Raw genomic sequence first — 20,439 nt, 5'->3', positions numbered from 1 at the left:
ACCAAATGGAGAGGATATTCTGTGATGGTATCTAGAGATGTCCCCCCCCTCTCAGCTTTCCCATACATAATCCCAGAAGCAAGGGGAGAGCGTTTTAGTATTAGACTTTAACTGTCCCTCTGCCCCATTGCTGTTCAGAGCTTCAGTTTTGTGTGCTGCCACATTAGTAGTTATTCCACCCATTCAAGAATCAAAATGGGCAGGTGCAACACTAGCATTACTCCCGTCTAATGTCAGCTTTGTCTGAAAATCTCAGGTAGGTCTGAGGCCTGTGTATATGTCATCGGAGAAGACTTGTTTAGATTTATTTTTTATTCACATTTCAGACAAATGCTGATAAAGTTACTCATATTACATAAACTGCTTGCTCCAGACACATGACTTTCTCCATTCACCACTGTCACTCTCTGAACTCAGTGGCCAATATGGGCTAGATGAGTCTGGCAATTCCAAGCTGCTGTCCCAAAATGGGTCTATTGTTGTGGAAACACCATGGCACCAGGGCCGGATTAACAATGGGGCAGATGGAGCTTCAGCTCCATGTCCCCCAATGAAAATAGGCCCACACTACAAGGATCCACTGGGAGACAGTGCTGGCAGGGGGAAAAAAAAATTCTGGTCACCACCAGCGGCCATGTGAGACTCTGTTCATTCCAACTCTTGTGCCCCACCCCCCATTTGGACCCCTCCATCCTTCGGTCATTTCAGATGCCGGTAGAAGATTCACATGCCCCTCTTGCACTGCATACTGTCACAGCCCCGGCACGTCCTCTGCACTGGGACGTTGAGTGACATCACTTAAGGGGCGGAACTATCTCCATTTCACCAGATACTGGAATTGAATATGCGCCGCCCACAATAAGCGATGTGTGATCCAGGTGACTGGCTCAAGAAGCATATGGGTCCCTGCTCATCGACAACACCTGACCTCATCTCTGCTCTGATGAGGTCCAACACTGCTGCTGCCTATTGACTGAGCCTTTTCATTGAGGAGAGAAGACAATACAGTGTAAGGTAAGCTACATACTGGAATTCTGTGGAACCATAGATAGAGGAGGAGGAGAGGAGGGGAAGAGCTACCTTATGGAGTTCTGTGGGACCATACTAGATAGATAGAGGAGGGGAGGGGAAGGGGGTGGGTATAAACAGCACAGTAGGGAATATACATACACAGGGGCACAATACATTACATATGGGTGGCTCAGAGTCACTAAATTATTTAAAGATGGGGATGCAGAGCACTGTAAGGGAATAAAGAGCTCAAAAAGGAACATTCAAGGGGAGATAAGGAGTGCATTTAAAAAAATAGAGAGGGGGAACAATGAGGAACACAGAAAATGGAAGCACAATACAGAACATGGAACAGAAGGAAGCAAAATAAAGACCATATAGGTGCTGGAGGGGGTGGTATGGGATGCAATACAGGACATACTGTAAAGGGTCACATGCAGACATAGAGGCAATTACAGACATACAGGTCACATCTGGACATATAGGGTCTTCTGGACATAGAGGGACACATCTGGACATAGAGGAGCACAACCTGGACATAGAGGGGCACATACAGACATAGAGGACCATATACAGAAACAGAGGAGCACATACAGACAGAGGAGCACATACAGACATAGAGGAGAATATACAGACATAGAGGGGCATATACAGACATAGAGGAGAGGAGCACATACAGACATAGCATATACAGACATAGAGGAGCACATACAGACATAGAGGAGCACATACAGACATATAGGGGCACATACAGACATAGATGAGCACATACAGACATAGAGGAGCACATACAGACATAGCATATACAGACATAGAGGAGCATATATAGACATAGAGGAGCACATACAGACATATAGGAGCACATACAGACATAGAGGAGCACATACAGACATATAGGGGCACATACAGACATAGATGGGCACACACAGACATAGAGGAGCACATACAGACATAGAGGGGCACATACAGACATAGAGGGGCACATACAGACATAGAGGAGCATGTACAGACATAGCACATACAGACATAGAGGAGCACATACAGACATAGATGGGCACATACAGACATAGAGGAGCACATACTGACATAGAGGAGCACATACAGACATAGAGGGGCATATACAGACATACAGGGGCACATACAGAAATAGAGGTGCATATACAGACATAGCATATACAGACATAGCACATGCAGACATAGAGGAGCACATACAGACATAGAGGGGCACATACAGACATAGAGGAGCACATACAGACATAGAGGAGCACATACAGACATAGCACATACAGACATAGAGGGGCACATACAAAAAATAGAGGAGCACATATAGACATAGAGGAGCACATACAGACATAGAGGGGCACATACAGACATAGAGGAGCACATAAAGACATAGAGGGGCACATACAGACATAGATGGGCACATACAGATATAGAGTAGCACATACTGACATAGAGGGGCACATACAGACATATAGGGGCACATACAGACATAGAGGGGCACATACAGACATAGAGGGGCACATACAGATATAGAGGAGCACATACTGAAATAGAGGGGCACATACAGACAAAGAGGGGCACATACAGACATAGAGGAGCACATACTGACATAGAGGGGCACATATAGACATAGAGGGGCACATACAGACATAGAGGAACACATACAGACATAGCATATACAGACATAGCACATACAGACATAGAGGAGCACATACAGACATAGAGGGGCACATACAGACATAGATGGGCACATACAGACATAGAGGGGCACATACAGATATAGAGGAGCACATACTGACATAGAGGGGCACATACAGACATAGAGGGGCACATACAGATATAGAGGAGCACATACTGACATAGAGGGGCACATACTGACATAAAGGGGCACATACAGACATAGAGGAGCACATACAGATATAGAGGGGCATATACAGACATAGAGGATACAGACAGACATAGAGGAGCTTTTACAGACATAGCATATACAGACATAGCACATACAGACATAGAGGGACACATACAGACAAATAGGGGCACATACAGACATAGAGGGGCACATACAGATATAGAGGAGCACATACTGACATAGAGGGGCACATACTGACATAGAGGGGCACATACAGACATAAAGGAGCACATACAGATATAAAGGGGCATATATAGACATAGAGGGGCACATACAGACATAGAGTAGCTTATACAGACATAGCATATACAGACATAGCACATACAGACATAGAGGGGCATATACAGACAAATAGGGGCACATACAGACATAGATGGGCACATACAGATAAAGAGGAGCACATACAGACATAGAGGAGCACATACAGACATAGAGGGGCACATACAGACATAGAGGAGCATATACAGACATAGCACATACAGACATAGAGGAGCACATACAGACATAGAGGAGCACATACAGACATAGAGGGGCACATACAGACATAGAGGGGCACATACAGACATAGAGGAGCAAATACAGACATAGCATATATAGACATAGCACATACAGACATAGAGGAGCACATACAGACATAGAGGAGCACATACAGACATAGAGGGGCACATACAGACATAGAGGGGCACATGCAGACATAGAGGAGCCTATACAGACATAGCACATACAGACATAGAGGAGCACATACAGACATAGAGGGGCACATACAGACACAGAGGAGCACATACAGACATATAGGGGCACATACAGACATAGAGGTGCACATACAGACATAGAAGGGCACATACAGACATAGAGGAGCTCATACAGACATAGTGGAGCACATACAGACATAGAGGGGCATATACAGTCATAGAGGAGCACATACAGACATAGAGGGGCACATACAGACAAAGAGCGGCACATACAGATATAGAGGAGCACATACTGACATAGAGGGGCACATACAGACATAGAGGGGCACATACAGATATAGAGGAGCACATACTGACATAGAGGGGCACATACTGACATAGAGGGGCATATACAAACATAGAGGAGCATATACAGACATAAGCCCGTATTCAATTTGAATCAAAATGTCCAGAATTTTCATCTGCTGGACTTTTCGCCTCTTTCGCCTGTTTTCCAGGTGGAAAAGTATCGCGCGCATGCCCGATTATCCCCTTATTCAATTCCTATGGACGCCAAAATGTTACCCGGCGAAACTTGAAGCATCGAAAAAACCTGTACATTTTTTGGGAAATTATCCTTGGCTCCCCTAAAGATGTCCAGACCTGAGGGATCACTATGGGTACTTACGTTTTTACCTGCTGAAGGGAATTTTTGTTTTTAAATAGCCGCGGCAGGTGCATAAATGTGCCTGTGAAGAAGTGATGAAGAATAGCATTAAGATTTTTTTGGGGAAAAATAACTATGCCCATCAAATTTGGGGTACATGAAAATGGGTGCAAGCATATTTTTAAGTCCCTAAAATGATTTTTAAAAATTCTTCAAAAATGCACCTGCCGCTACTACCAGCAATTAAGAAAACATCTGCCACATACTTTGGAACCCCTCTGGAATCTATTTAGCTACTTTAGGATTTGGCCCCCATTTTTTTTTAACCCCAAAATTCAAGGTAATTTTTTGGGGTGTCCCGATTTCTTTTTTACTTTTTTTTACACACATTGTTTTTAGGGGACATTCCCAGGGGTGCAGGCTATTTTGTTAAAGCCTGCACCCCTAAACCCCAATTCTGCACTTTTTTTCGCCAGCTAAAGGAAGGAGAAAACTTATCCCCATTTTTTTTCAAAGACATTTTTGCAGTTGCGAAAAGTCTTTGTAATTGAATATGGGGATAATTACAATAGGCAAAAATGATTGCACGGGTTTTCACCTGTAATTGAATACGGGCCATAGAGGGGCACATACAGACATAGAGAGGCATATACAGAGGGGCACAAATACAGAAATGTTTTTATTTTTTTCCATTAAATTTCCTTCCTCCTAATGGAACTTACTGCTGTCTATTCCATATCCCGTGTTCATTTCTCTGAGGCTATTGTTCTATCCAGAACCGGCCATAGAGGGGCACATACAGACATAGTGGGGCATATACAGATATATGGAAGGTGAAGGCAATCTATATTGTAAAATAAAAAGAATAATTCAAACAGAATATATATTATGATTACATTACTAATGTTAGTATAAAATAGTGGCTACCTACTGAAATATATAAACATCAAATAATCTTATTAAAAGGTTAACAGGGTCTATATATAGAATAGATAATGTAGATTGCAATTACTATTGTAAAATATCCCAACTACAGAACTAATTTACCTTCTCTATAAGATGTTTAGATACTAATATTGTATATTAGACAGATAACCATTATGCAATCATTCTATATATTAAATTTATGTGTATATATGTAAAATATATATATAATCCATAGACAAAAAACCTTACGGTTTCATATGTCCCATTAAGGCTGCTTAGACATGATCTGAAAATTCACAAAACCTATTGAGGTTCTGCCACTCAAACACCAAAAAGCAATGAAATTACGATAATTAAGGCTGACGCCTTAATGAACGTGTTCCTTGCACAATACAGATATGGTATGCCATCACACCCTGTGGTTAACTGCAGATTCAGCACTCTCACAATGAGATTGCTGTCACTCACAAAATGGTGGAGCTGCTAATTCACAAAATTGTGTGCTCATTGAAATACACACATGCAGTCTATGCAACTGAGGTTTGAGCAGTTATGTGGCTCCCACATCCCACTTAGTGCCCACAATCCTCCCATTTGATCACAAAAACAATCTCACTGGCTTCCAACATCCTTCTCACTGCATACATTTATCTCATTTAGAATACACCTTCAGGTCCCTTATTTTTAAAAATATCATACTCAGTCTATGTATGTACACTTTCTTCCCCTATTTGCCTCCATGCTGCTATATATTCCCCAATCCCTACTTCTGTGGGTCTCCCAACTGTGATAGTCTGTGTACCCTCATCTACACCAATATGTTTTTCCCCAGCCGCACCGCTCGGCATCCGTGCCTTCTCCACAGCCACGTTGCTGTCTTTCTCTCACCTGTGGCACTCTTTCTTCCTCCATCTGCACTACTCTGGTCCCCCAACTGTGCAACTCTGTCTCCCCCCCAGCACCCGCACCACTCTGTCTTCCTCCCCATCCACACCAATCTGTGTTCACCAATCCTTACTGCTGTGTGGTCTCCGAACTATGGTAGTCTTGTATTCTCTCATCCACACCAATGTGTCTTTCTCCATCTGCACTGCCCTACATCTGTGCCACTCTGTTTCCTTCTGCACAACTGCCTTCTCCTAAGCCACGCCACTTTCTTCCTTTCCTCTGTGGCAATCTTTCTTCCTCCATCTGCACCACTATGTTCCCCCCAACTGTGCAACTCATGTCTCCTCCCCCCACCCGCACTATTCTATCTTCCTACCCATCCATACTAATCTGTCTTCCACAATCCCTACTGTTGTATGTTCTCCTATTTGTGCTAGTCTGTATTCCCTTATCCACACCAATCTGTCTTTACCCATCTGCACTGCTCTGTCTTCCCATGTCTGTGCCACTCTCTTCCCCCCATCCACGTCGCCATCTCCCCAAATCATGCCACTCTGTTTCCCCCCATCTGCACCACTGTTTTCCACCCGTCTCCATTTGTGTATTCCAATGAGCACGCAATTTTATGAATTAGCAACTCCACCATTTTGTGAGTGACAACAATCTCATTCTGTGAGACTGCTGAATCTGCCGTTTACCACAGGGTGTGATGGCATACCATATCTGTATTGCACAAGGAACACGTCCATTAAGGCGTCAACCTTAATGATCGTAATTTCATTGCTTTTTGGAGTTTGAGTGGCAGAAAATCAATAGGTTTTGTGAATTTTCAGATCATGTCTAAGCAGCCTTAATGGGACATATGAATCCATAAGGTTTTTTGTCTATGGAATTTCATAGCTTTTTAAAAATGTATTAACTATCAGGGTTTGGATGAGCAAACCGTGCTACCTGCAGAGGAGAAGGGCAACAAAATGGTACTCTAACGCAGGTGGAAGAGGAGACAGCAAACAGGAGGTTGGTTTGGTAGGTGCAGAGTGCGAGATGGCTGTAGGCATGTGGGGTAGCGGCAGCAGCAGTTGTGCAGAGCAGTGGCAGCGGTGCAGTGCAAAGGGGGCATCAGTGGGTGACAGAGGGTGGAAGAGGGGGCCGCACACAGGAGGTTGGTTTGCATACTTCCCAACTGTCCCGCTTCCAGTTGGACAGTCTCGTTTTTCTGGGACTGTCCCACCTGCGTGCTGCAGTGTCTTGCGGTGGGGAGGAAGTTGCGGGGAGCACAAACCGCTGCTCTGCACAAGTGCAGGAGGAGAACATGCCGTGCTCATCTGTTCTCTTGTGTAGGGAGAGCCTGGGGGCTGCCCAGCGTCTCGGAGAGTGCTGGGCACGCCCACAAAGTGATGAAAATGGGGGAAGCCGCAAAGATCCACCCCTTTTAGAGCAAGCCACGCCCACTTTTCAGGCATGCGACCTGTTCCTCCTAAACATCTTTAAATGTTGGGATATATGGTTTTGGGAGGTGTAGAGTATGAGATGGCTGTAGGCGTGTGGGGTAACGGCAGCAGCAGTGGTGCCGAGCAGTGGCAGCGGTGCAGTGCAAAAGGGGCATCAGTGGATGAGCAAACCGTGCTACCTGCAGAGGAGAAGGGCAACAAAATGGTACTCTAACGCAGGTGGAAGATAGGACAGCACACAGGAGGTTGGTTTGGTAGGTGCAGAGTGCGAGATGGCTATATGCATGTGTGGTAGCGGCAGCAGTAGTTGTGCAGAGCAGTGGCAGCGGTGCAGTGCAAAAGGGGCATCAGTGGGCGACAGAGGGTGGAAGAGGGGACCGCACACAGGAGGTTGGATTGCATACTTCCCAACTGTCCCGCTTCCAGCTGGACAGTCTCGTTTTTCTGGGACTGTCCCACCTGCGTGTCGCAGTGTCTTGCGGTGGGGAGGAAGTTGGGGGGAGCACAAACCGCTGCTCTGCATAACAGAGCAGCGGGTGTGCAGGGGGAGAAAATGCCGTGCTCATCTGTTCTCTTGTGTAGAGAGAGCCTGGGGGCTGCCCAGCATCTCGGAGAGTGCTGGGCACGCCCACAAAGTGACGAAAATGGGGGAAGCCGCAAGGATCCACCCCTTTTACAGCAAGCCACGCCCACTTTTCAGGCATGCGACCTGTTCCTCCTAAACATCTTTAAATGTTGGAATATATGGTTTTGGGTGGTGTAGAGTACTAGATGGCTGTAGGCGTGTGGGGTAGCGGCAGCAGCAGTGGTGCAGAGCAGTGGCAATGGTGCAGTGCAAAATGGGCATCAGTGGGTGACAGAGGGTTCACTGGTAGTGAGTATACACCTGAGAAAATCAAATCAAAGTCACAGATGGATGAATGCAGCAGTGAGATCTACGCATTTATGTTAAAAATTGAATGTGTAAAAAAAAAAAGCATAGCCACCCTCCCCAGAAAACAACCAGCCCCGGTTTTTGGAACCCCTGTACTGGTTGTGCTAAATACAGGGGACAAACGACATAGGGGTCCCCTGTATTAAGTACAACCAGCACCCCAGGGCTCTGAGCCAGTCCTGGTTCTGCAAATAAAGGGGGAAAAAATGCATAGGGCTCCCCCTGTATTTCCAAGAACCAGCACCGGACTCCGTCTAGCAGGGGGGTGATGCCACAGCCAGGGGAGCCCTTTCACTGGGCCCCCCAGCCGCAGCATCACCCCTGATCACTTGTCAGCCTCGGGCTGGGGATCCCTGGGAAGTTGGGGACCCCCCCCAATAAAGGGGTCCCCCTCCTCAGGGCAACCCAGGCCCAGGCTGATAGCCTTGGGCTATCCCCGGCACCCCTGGCCGGTGGGTGCCGGGGCAGTTATGTATAGTGTGGTGCATAAGTAAATATAAATATTGTCTTTTGCAATAGTACTACAGGTCCCAGCAGGTATCCTCTGCATGCTGGTACATGGAGAACCATAAGTACCAGCAGGTGGGGTATTAAGGGCCTGCTGGAACCTATAGTACCCCTGCAAAAAGAAATTTTAAAATAAAACAAACAAACACCGTTTTTAATAGTATTTTATTATGCCGCACCTTCACCTGGAATGCAACGTCCTTTAAGCTCTTTTACATGGCCGTTGCCCATCCAGGACTTCTACAGTGCTTAAAGCTTAAAGCACTTTTGCATGGTGGCCACCCACTAGGACTTCCGGTGTCTTCACCCAGTAGGGTCCCCCTGTATTCTCCAGGACCAGAACCAGACTATTTCTAATGGGGGGCTGATGCCACAGCCTGGGGAGCCCTTTCACTGGGCCCCCCAGCTGCAGCATCAACCCTGATCACTAGTCAGTCCAGGCCGGGGATCCCTGAGGATCCCAATAAAGGGGTCCCCCTCCTCAGGGCACCCCTGGCTCAGGCTGATAGCCCATGGCTATCCCCAGCACCCCTGGGTGGTGGGTGTTGGGTTGATTGTGTTGGGTTGTGCATTTTAAAGAATATTTTCTTTTGAATGTGAACTATAGGTCAGTTCTTTTGCATGGTGGCCACCCACTAGGACTTCCGGTGTCTTCACCCAGTAGGCACCAACCCACCAGGGCTTCGGTGTCTTCACCTGGCAGGCACCCACCTGCCAGGGCTTCTGGCGTCTTCACCTAGTGGCTGGCAGCCTGTGTCAGCTCTTTTGTAGGGGTGAGCGGGTTCAGATTTCTGAAATCCGAACCCCCCTGAGCCCCCCCCCGATCCGAGTCAGATCCGAGTCAGGCTCGACTTTTCCCGCCTGACTCGGATCTGAAATCGAGGCAAAACATCCTCATCCCGCCTTTCGGGTCTCGCGGGTTTTGGATCCTATATAAGGTACCCGCGTCGGTGCCATTTTCTCACTCGGCTGTGGACAGTGAAGAGGGAGGGTGGGAGTTAGGGCTGGCTGGGCTGTGTAGTGTAGTGTAGTGTAGTGCAGAGTAGTGTTGTGCTGTGCTGTGCTGCTGTTGTCCACTACTTCAAAGTCCATAGGGGCTGGCTGTGTTGTGCTGTGCTGCTGTTGATAATAGGGGCTGTGTCCACTACTTCAAAGTCCATAAGGGCTGGCTGGACTGTGTTGTGCAGTCAGTTCTCCATAGGGGCTGTGTCCACTCCAAAGTCCTGTGCAGTGTCCCAGTCCTAAAGGGGTGCTGTAGTGTTGTCCAGGGGGTGCTCTGTCCATCAGGGGTGCTCCCCCCAAGTGCTAAAAAAATAATATTTTTTGTGTGTTTGTGAATTGTGTGCGCAGTAGCCGCACGTGCATCAACAAAGTAGTGCCAAGCGTGCGCCTGTGTCATAAGTAAAGGGCCGGCTGGCTTGACCGTTAAAGGGTGCTGTAACACCCAAAGTACACTCCAGTCCAAACCAAAAAAAAAATTATTTTCTGTGTTTGTGAATTGTGTGCGCAGTAGCCGCAAGTGCATCAACAAAGTAGTGCCAAGCGTGCGCCTGTGTCATAAGTAAAGGGCCGGCTGGCTTGACCGTTAAAGGGTGCTGTAACCCCCAAAGTACACTCCAGTCCAAACCACAAAAAAAAATATTTTCTGTGTTTGTGAATTGTGTGCGCAGTAGCCGCACGTGCATCAACAAAGGAGCAGCGACAAGCGGGCGCCTGTGTCCCATAAGTAAAGAGCCGGCTGACTCATTTCTTAAAGGGTGGTGTAACCCACAAAGTGCACTACTCTCCAGCAAAAATAAAAAAATATTTTCTGTGTTTGTGTGCGCCTTAGCCGCACGTATATATCAAATCGAAATAACATAAATGGATGACCAAACTTTCTCCGATAAAAATAAAATAGAGAAAGATCAAGAACCACTTCCTCTTAGTGCTGAAGCTGCTGCCACTAGTCATGACATAGACGATAACATGCCATCAACGTCGTCTGCCAAGGCCGATGCCCAATGTCATAGTAGAAGCCACATACAATCCCAAATGACAAAGTTCAGGAAAATGACCTTAAAAAAACATTTAAATCATCTGAAGAGAAACGTAAACTTGCCAATATGCCATTTATGACACGGAGTTGCAAGGAACGGCTAAGGTCTTTCCCTATGTTCATGACTAGTGGTTCAGCTTCACATGACGATGGAAGCCCTCCTCCCACTAAAAAAATCAAACGAGTTAAGCTGGCAAAAGCACAGCGAAGAACTGTGCGTTCTAAGAAGATATCACAAATCCCAAAGGAGAGTCCAAGTGTGGTGGCGGTTGCGATGCCTGACCTTCCCAGCACTGGACGGGAAGAGGTGGCTCTTTCCACCATTTGCATGCCCCCTGCAAGTGCTGAAAGGAGCACCCACAGTCCACTTGCTGATATGCAAATTGAAGATGTCACTGTTGAAGTACAACAGGATGAGGATACTGGTGTAGCTGGCGCTGAGGAGGAAGTTGGCGAGGAGGATTCTGATGGTGATGTGGTTTGTTTAAATCAGGCTCTGGGGGAGACAGTTGTTGTCCATGGGATGAAAAAGCCCATCACGGTCATGCCTGGGCAGAAGACCAAACATTCCACCTCTTTTGTCTGGCAATATTTCTATCCAAATCCGGACAACAACTGTCTTGCCATATGTACCTTATGTAAAGGTGGAATAAGTAGGGGTAGGGACGTTAACCACCTAGGAACATCCTCCCTTATACTGTCAAGTTCAGAAACTTTGGCTAAGACCGTAAGCAGTCCAGGGACACCTAAATCCCGTTGTCCTGTTGTATCCAAGCGCCTGCAAACCACACCGTCAACTCCCTCCTCGTCAATTTCCTCCTTAGTCAGGATCGGAAGTAGTCCTGCAGGCCATGTCACTGGCATGACTGACTCTCCTATCCGGGATTCCTACGGAGGATCCTGCATTGCTACGCCTCCTGCTGCCACTGCTGCTGTTGCTGCTGTGGGGAGTCATTCATCATCCCAGAGAGGAAGTAGGAACACCACTACTTTTACTAAACAATTGACCCTCCAACAGTCCTTAGCGAGGAGGATGAAGTACGACAGCAGTCATCCTGAAGCAAAATGTATAACTGAGGCCTTGACTGCTATGTTGGTGTTAGACGTGCGTCCGGTATCCGCCATTAGTGCAGTGGGATTTAGACAATTGATGGAGGTAGTGTGCCCCCGGTTCCAAATCCCGTCTAGATTCCACTTCACTAGGCAGGCGATACCGAGACTGTACAGAAACGTCAGAAAAAGTGTCCTCAGTGTCCTGAAAAATGCCATTGTACCCAATGTCCACTTAACCACGGACATGTGGACAAGTGGAACAGGGCAGACTAAGGACTATATGACTGTGACAACCCACTAGGTAGATGTATCACCTTACGCAGCAACAGCAGCAGCGTCACCAGTCACAGCATCTCAGAAACACCAGCTCATTCCAAGGCAGGCTATGCTGTGTATCACCGGTTTCAGTAAGAGGCACACCGCCGACAACCTCTTAGAGAAACTGAGGGAAATCATCGCCCAGTGGTTTACCCCACTTAGACTCTCCTGGCGATTTGTGATATCTGACAACGTCACCAATATTGTGCGGGCATTACATCTGGGCAAATTCCAGCACGTCCCATGTTTTGCTCACACAATAAACTTGGTGGTGCAGAATTTTCTGAAAAGCGACAGGGGCGTGCAGGAGACGCTTTGGGTGGCCCGAAAAATTTCTGGCCACTTTTGCCATTCAGCGACTGCGTGCAGAAGACTGGAGCGCCAGCAAACACTCTTGAACCTGCCCTGCCATCACCTGAAGCAAGAGGTTGTGACGCGGTGGAACTCAACCCTCTATATGTTTCAGAGGATGGAGGAGCAGCAAAAGGCCATTCAAGCCTATACATCCACCTATGACATAGGCAAGGGAGGGGGTATGCACCTGACTCAAGCGCAGTGGAGAATGATTTCCGTGTTGTGCAAGGTTCTCCAGCCCTTTGAACTTGCGACACGTGAAGTCAGTTCAGACACTGCCAGCTTGAGTCAGGTCATTCCCCTCATCAGGCTTTTGCAGAAGCAGCTGGAGAAAGTGAAGGAGGAGCTAAGACGGAGCGATTCCGCTTGGCATGTGGGACTTGTGGATGAAACCCTTCATTCGCTTTGCCAGGATTCCAGGGTGGTCAATCTGTTGAAATCAGGCCACTACATTTTGGCCACCGTGCTCGATCCTAGGTTTAAAGCCTATGTGGTGTCTCTCTTTCCGGCCGTCACAAGCCTGCAGAGGTGCAAAGACCTGCTGGTGAACACACTGTCAGCTGAAGCGGAACGTGACACGTCAACAGCTCCTTCTTCATTTTCTCCCGCAACTGGGGCTGCCAGGAAAAAACTTAAGTATCCTAAGCAACCCGCTGGCAGTGATGCAGGGCTGGCAGGACCAAGTTTGGACATCTGGTCCGGACTGAAGGACCTGGCAACAATTTCTGACATGTCTATTGTCACTGCATATGATACTGTCACCATTGACAGAATGGTGGAGGATTACATCGGTGACAGCATCCAAGTAGGCATGTAATACAGTCCATACCTGTACTGGCAGGAAAAAGAGGCAATTTGGAGGCCCCTGTACAAACTGGCTCTATTTTACCTGAGTTGCCCCCCCTCCAGTGTGTACTCCGAAAGAGTGTTTAGTGCAGCCGGGAACCTTGTCAGCGAAAGGCGTAGGAGGTTGTTTCCACAGAATGTGGAGAAGATGATGTTCATCAAAATGAATTATCAGCTCTTCCAGGGAGACCAGCCTCCAGAACGTACAGAGGGACCTGTGGTGGTGGATTCAAGTGGGGACGAGTTAATACTTTGTGAGGATGAGGATGTACACACTGAAGAGGGTGAGGAATCGGTGGATGAGGAGGATGAGGATGACATCTTGCCTCCGTAGAGCCAGTTTGTGCAGGGACAGATTAATTGCCAGCTTGTTTTGTGGGGGCCCAAACGAACCAATCATTTCAGCCACAGTTGTGTGGCAGACCCTGGCGCTGAAATGATTGCTTTGTTAAAGTGTGCATGTCCTGTTTATACAACATAAGGGTGGGTGGGAAGGCCCAAGGACAATTCCATCTTGCACCTCTTTTTTTTCTTTGCATTATGTACTGTTTGGGGCCTAGTTTTTCAAACTGCCATCCTGTCTGCCACTGCAGTATCATGCCTAGATGTGTCACGTGTTTGTGCCGCCCACTCGTGTCGCTTAGCATAGTCATCCAGATACCTCGGTGCAACCTTTTGGACATAAAAACACTATTGTGAGGTGTGAGGTGTTCAGAATAGACTGGACATGAGTGGAAATTAAGGTTATTGAGGTTAATAATAGCATAGGAGCAGAAAAACCAACACATTCTGTGATTTTAGCTGTTTTTATGCTTTTTTTAAAAAAAATACAGATCCAAAACACAAAACCCAGAACCCAAAACACGGAAGGGTGGTTTTGGCAAAACCAATCCAGATCCAAAACAAGAAGAAAGATCCAGATCCAAAACCAAAACACAAAACACGAAAAGTGGCCGGTGCACACCCCTACTCTTTTGCATGGCCTCCACCCACTAAGACTTACGGTGTCTTCACCCGGCGGGTGCCAACCCGCCAGGGCTTTGGCGTATTCGCCTCAGGCGCCAACCCCCCAGGGCTTTGGCCTCTTCACCTAGTGGGCGGTAGCCTGTGTCAGCTCTTTTGTATGGCCCCCACCCGGGCGTCAACCTGCCAGGGCTTCAGCGTCTTTGCATGGCAGGCACCCACCTGCAAAGGCTTCTGGCGTCTTCACCTTGGGGGTAGCTGCCATCTTCCCAGGGCTTGTATTGTCCTCTCCAGGTGCCACCACCTCCAATGATGTCAAGAGTTGTGATTGGCACGTGGTGGCCATCTTTGATGTCATCGGCGCTGGCAGCTGCGGGTCCGGCGCCTGTTCGGGTGTTGGCGGCGGGCCTGGATCTGAGCAGATCTTGTCCCCGCCAGCCATTCTGCCGAGTACGGCAGCGGCGCTCATTTTAAAATTCAAAGATGGCCGCCGCGAGCCGTGATTGGCTAGCAGCGGCCATCTTTGAAATTCAAAAATAGTGCTGAGGTGCCATTTTTGAAATGGGCGCCACTGCCATATTCGGCATAATGGCTGTAGGGGTCATAATCCTCTCTGGTCCAGGCCCACCGCCAATGCCCTCACCGCCGCTGGACCCTCCGCTGCTGCCGGACCCTCTGCTGCCGCCACCGCCCCGGACCCTCCATCGCCAACACCCACGACCCCACCGACACCCACGTCCCCCGTCAACAACCATGACCCGCCGCCCACCGCCGCCGCTAAGGTGTCCACCACCGCATCCGTGTCCCTGCCACTGCTTTGCCCGCTACTGCCCACAAATGATGGCCATCTTGCTGCACCCAAGTGAAGCCACTATGACTACATCTACTGGAAGCTCCTACTGTGGCTGCGCAACAAGTTGAAAAGTCCTATCTTTATATTGGCGCATTCTTGAGGTAATAGTTTAAAAACTGTCACTTCCTAATTTACCTGAACCCCAAAAGCACGTACCCTGGCACAATAGCTGCCTAATAAAACAAACCCCAAGTCTAAATTCAACCCCTACCCTGAGTTATGCCTTCCCAAAAATCCCCCATAGGCTACAGCAGAGAAAAGTGACAGTTGGAGTTTTAGATTACCCCCAAATCCTAATTTTTTATGTTTTTGCCCTGAAATTTGGCATGTAGCACCCAGTGACAGTTCTACCCGGCCATGCCAAATTTCAGATCCATACCTCCTATAGCTTTTGAGGTGTAGCCCCTTGAACACCCTGCCTCCCTTCGGAATTCTCTATGGAGAAATCCGTTTGCTTGATGCAGCCTTAATACAACTGTGCCCTTATAATATATATATATATATATATATATATATATATATATGCGCCACATTTTATTTTTTCATCATTCTTTTTTGAAACCCTCCTCTAGGACTATCTACCCGTGTTTTTTCCAAGGCCGGCTCTGGATAGAACACCAGCCTCAGAGAAATGAACACAGGATATGGAATAGACAGCAGTAAGTTCTATTAGGAGGAAGGACAGAAATAAAAACATTTTATGTAAGTTTTATCCCCCGTGGAATTGTGTGTGTGTGTGTGTGTGTGGGGGGGGTGTGGGGAGCAGCTTTATGAAGGTGACATCCTTGTGACTGGGTATGTATTTCATCATGGTAATTCCTGGGATCTATGGGTAATGTATTACATTAGGGCTATCAGACGACTCTCTCAGGTCCTGAGGAAATCAGGAGATAGTCCTAATGTAATACATGCAGCGCTCATAATAGGCCATTTATACATTTCAGCTCCAGGCCTATGTGGACCTTAATCTGGTACTGCATTGGAACACTTGAAAGGTTATGTCAGACTGGAGACCTCTGGTGAATAATTGGTCTATAATGCAGTTACAGTGGTTCCGATTGTTGGCATTTTTTCCATTCTCATTACCTCATCATCATGCAATATCTGTGCTGTATGTTTAACACAGCAATTAGAAACTTGTGTGCATACTGTTGCTCGTACCCTGCTCAATGCTAAAGGTGCAGTAGCCTATATGGAATGTGCGGAGATTGGTGCCCAGAGTAGAACTCCTGAAAAATCATAGACAATTTAAAAACCAAGAATGAGTTTGGGCTTTGCATTTCACATTTGTGATGGTCAGAAAGGAAGAAATCTCAAAGCAGAGGAGTGTGGGAAAGTGCCTGAACAATGCAGTTCATAAAACGTGTTCTCGTAACAGTTCTAGTTCCCTCTTTGTTGACTCCTATAGGAATACTTTTCTCCAACACCTGTCATTGCATACTGGTAAGGAGAAACCAAGGATGGAGAAAATGCGTGCAATTTCCAAGCTTGTCTTTGATTTTCTTTGGTAACTTGCTCCATGTCTTTGTCATTTACTGTATATAATATTAAAACATAAAATAGTATATACAGGTTGAGTCTCCCATACCCTAATATTCTGAAATACCGAATATTCCGAAATACAGAATTTTTTTTTAGCATGACTGAGATAGTGAAACCTTTGATTTTTGATAGTTCAATGTACACAAACTTTGTTTAAGGCACAAAATTATTAAACATATTGTATACAATTATATTCAGGCATGTATAAGGTGTATATGAAACATAAATGAATTTCATGTATGTACACAAACTTTGTTTCAGCCACAAATTTATTGAAAAAATTGTATAAAATGACATGCAGGCTGTGTGTATAAGGTATATTTAATACTTAAATGCATTCTGTGTTGAGATTTGGGTCCCATTCAGAAGATACCTCATTATGGTATGCAAATAATCCAAAATAAAGAATATTCCGATATAGAAAATACCCCTGGTCCCAAGCATTTTGGATCTGGGAGACTCAAACTGTTCCCCCAAATAAAAAATCTTTGGCTAGATTATGTCTCTTAACCTTTGTTCATGAAAATGTTTCTTAGCGAAACAGCCAAAGACTCAGTATAGGCAAGAGTGGAGCCTGCTCAGGTGGGCTACACGACTTAGGGCCTGATTCAGAGCCAGACGCAATTTGCGGATGGTCGTTCAGGAAAAGGGGGTGGCTATTCAAATGAACCGTTCGCTCTTTGCGGTCTGTTCACGCCTATATGTCTGAACGAGCGAACAAAACTTGTGGTCGTTTTTTGGATAACTACGCCCCCTGGCCGCTCGCATCCTATGTCATGTCCGCTATTTATTAGATTAATCGAGTACATCGACCAGCGTATGAACTGCTCGCTATTCTTGTGGTTGGTTTTTCCTACCACAATCTTGCGAGCAGTTCTGACTATAAAATAACCCAGTGACGTGGTCAATGATGCTGCTGTATTAATTATGCACACCCATAAAACGCCCGTTTTGACCTTTAAGCACGCCTGCGTTCGGATCTCCACTCCCCGTTTTCAAGCACCTTCCCCTGTTACCACCCACATACGCCTCCTCCTGTCACTCATATTAGCAGGCATTTGCTATTTAGCGAACAAACGATTTTCGGCCGCACTGACTGGTTCGCGCATGCGTATTACGATCCGTACGCATGCGCAGTTGGGCAAACATCGCTCGGAAAGAACGAGTGGCCGCTTACGAGCGGCTCTGAATCAGGCCCTTAGCCTTTTTATTCCAGGTTTCAGGTGTCCTGCTCCACACAAAGCACTGGTAAATAGCTTGCAGGCTCTGCTTCCAATTCCCCACTTTACAGCTGCTCACATGGGAGGAGCTAGCCGGACTCATAAATAGAGATGTGTGCCAACCCCCGTGTTTTGGTTTTGGATCTGGATCTACCCTGGTTTTGGATCTGGATTGCTTTTGCTAAAACCTCACCTCCGTGTTTTGTTTTCGTGTTTTGGTTTTGGATCTGGATTTTTTCTTAAAAAATCATAAAAAACTGCTAAAATCATATAAAATGGGTCTGCTTTTGTTCCTACAGTATAATTAAACTCAATAACATTTATTTCCAGTAATTTCCAATCAATTTTGACCACCGCACAATATTATTTGATTTGTCTAGTTAAGGCCAAAAGATTGCAACCAGCTAGCTGGCTGACTAAGCTAAGTGACACAGTGGGCAGCACTAACATGTGGCAGTTCAGTTTCTAATTTCCAACACGGATACAGTCTGGTCAGGGGCGCATCTATAATGGGTGCAGGGTGTTTTGGGAACATGGGCCCCTGCATCCAGGGGGGCCCTGCACCACACACCCTGCACCCATAATATAACTTACCCTTCCCTGGAGTCCTAAATCGGCGCGGGCATCCGGCGCTGTAAAATGACTGGAAAATGGCCGCGGTACAGGGAAATGGCCACCGTGGCCATTTTCCTGGTGACCTGTGCAGACACTATAGACTCTGGGCACACTCTATTGCCCAGAGTCTATAACTCTGGCGCTGGCTGCGCACAGCTCAATGCACTGCAGACCATTGGATGGAGAGGAGGGGGCCTGTGTTAGAGACTGCACATGGGCCCCCTCCTCTCTAGAAATGCCCCTGAGTGTGTTATACAATGTGGGTTTTATACACCAATAGTGCACTTACTGTGACAGCAGTGTCGGCAGAGCAGGGTTGCTGACAGTGTCCTCAATACATGGAATGGCAGTGCTGTGGTGCTGGCAGTGTCCTCAGTGAAGGGTTTTGGTGATGTCGGCAGTGTGGAGGTGCCAACGCTGTCTTTAGTGGAGGTTTGCTGGCTGTGTTGGCAGTGTGGGGTGCGAGCACTGTCCTCATTGCAGGTTTGCTGACTGTGTCGGCAGTGCGGAGGTTGCTCGCGGTGTCCTCAATACATGGAATTGCAGTGCTGGCAGTGTTCTCAGTGAAGAGTACCGGCGGTGTCAGCAGAGCGGGGCGTCAGTGGTGTTCTTATTTAAGGTTTGCTGACTGTGTCAGCAGTGCAGGGGAGCTGGTGGTGTCCTCAGTGTGGTAGTGTCGGCAGTGTCGGCAGTGTGGGGTTTGCTGATGGAGTCCTTAGTACATTGGGCAGCAGTGCAGGAGTGTCAGCAGTGGTGGCGGTGTTGGCAGTGGGGGATGGTGCCAGTGGGGTTGCTGGCGGTGTCAGCAGCGGGGGGTGCCAGCGTTGTCAGGCGGCAGGGATGGCAGGCACATCTTATTTTCCTCACGAGGTTTTGCCTCAGGTCAGGGATCCGGGGCAGGCAGGGAGATCCGAGCTGCGCTCGGATCACCCCAGATCCCCAAAATTTGGGTGGGTTTGGATATTTGAGATCTGAACCCACTCATCTCTACTCATAACAATCCCACATTCACTCTTGTACTAGATGGACAATAGCCTGCTTATATAATAGATATTATAACACCCAAGTACCAATGGCCAACTGAAATACAATCCCACCCATCTGTAAAAGGCAAAGGAACCAGAATATTAATCATTTGAGTGGATAATAGTATATTAAACAATTTCTATATTACTGTCATGACTTTTGTGTAGGATACCTTCCTTTGTGTAACTGTTACATCTATGTATCCGAGTTGAATGAAATCTATCTAAATCTGGGTACACACTATATGATGTATCATACGGTATACAATATATCAATAACATCATATAGTGGTCATTCATCTAATTACCCCATCTACTGTTCTGCAAATCTTATGGGATGATGTAATGAATTTCACATTGCTGTTACATGCAGCATGTAAAGATACATTGCGCCATTGTACACCGGATCATGCAGTGTGTGTGGCACAAGTGAATCATTAAGTCAGTCCTTTATTGATACTGCTTCCCAGAGATGCAGAGTCTATAAAGGCACTTTTCTTTGCCAGGGTCATCCCCAAGAAGGTTTGGACTCCTATGAAATTACCCAGCAGGTTGTGGCATCCTGGCAAACACCACACATGACTTTATGGAGATTGGAAAGACATGAGATATATATATATATTTAACCCTCTCTACACATGGTT

The 20,439-nt window shown here is 46.9% G+C and overlaps 1 pseudogene; it reads right to left on the bottom strand.

Annotated features, from left to right (window-relative positions):
- Positions 1 to 311: 311 nt before the first annotated feature.
- On the bottom strand, positions 312 to 18,258 carry LOC148534555 (ubiquitin carboxyl-terminal hydrolase 22-A-like; annotated as a pseudogene).
- Between the last annotated feature and the right edge of the window lie 2,181 nt (positions 18,259 to 20,439).

Source organism: Taudactylus pleione, unplaced genomic scaffold (assembly GCF_031769625.1).
Source record: "Taudactylus pleione unplaced genomic scaffold, aTauple2 ptg000066l, whole genome shotgun sequence".
Taxonomy (NCBI): domain Eukaryota; kingdom Metazoa; phylum Chordata; class Amphibia; order Anura; family Myobatrachidae; genus Taudactylus; species Taudactylus pleione.
The sequence above is the reverse complement of the archived record's forward strand: the minus strand, read 5'-3'. Positions and strand labels throughout refer to the sequence as shown.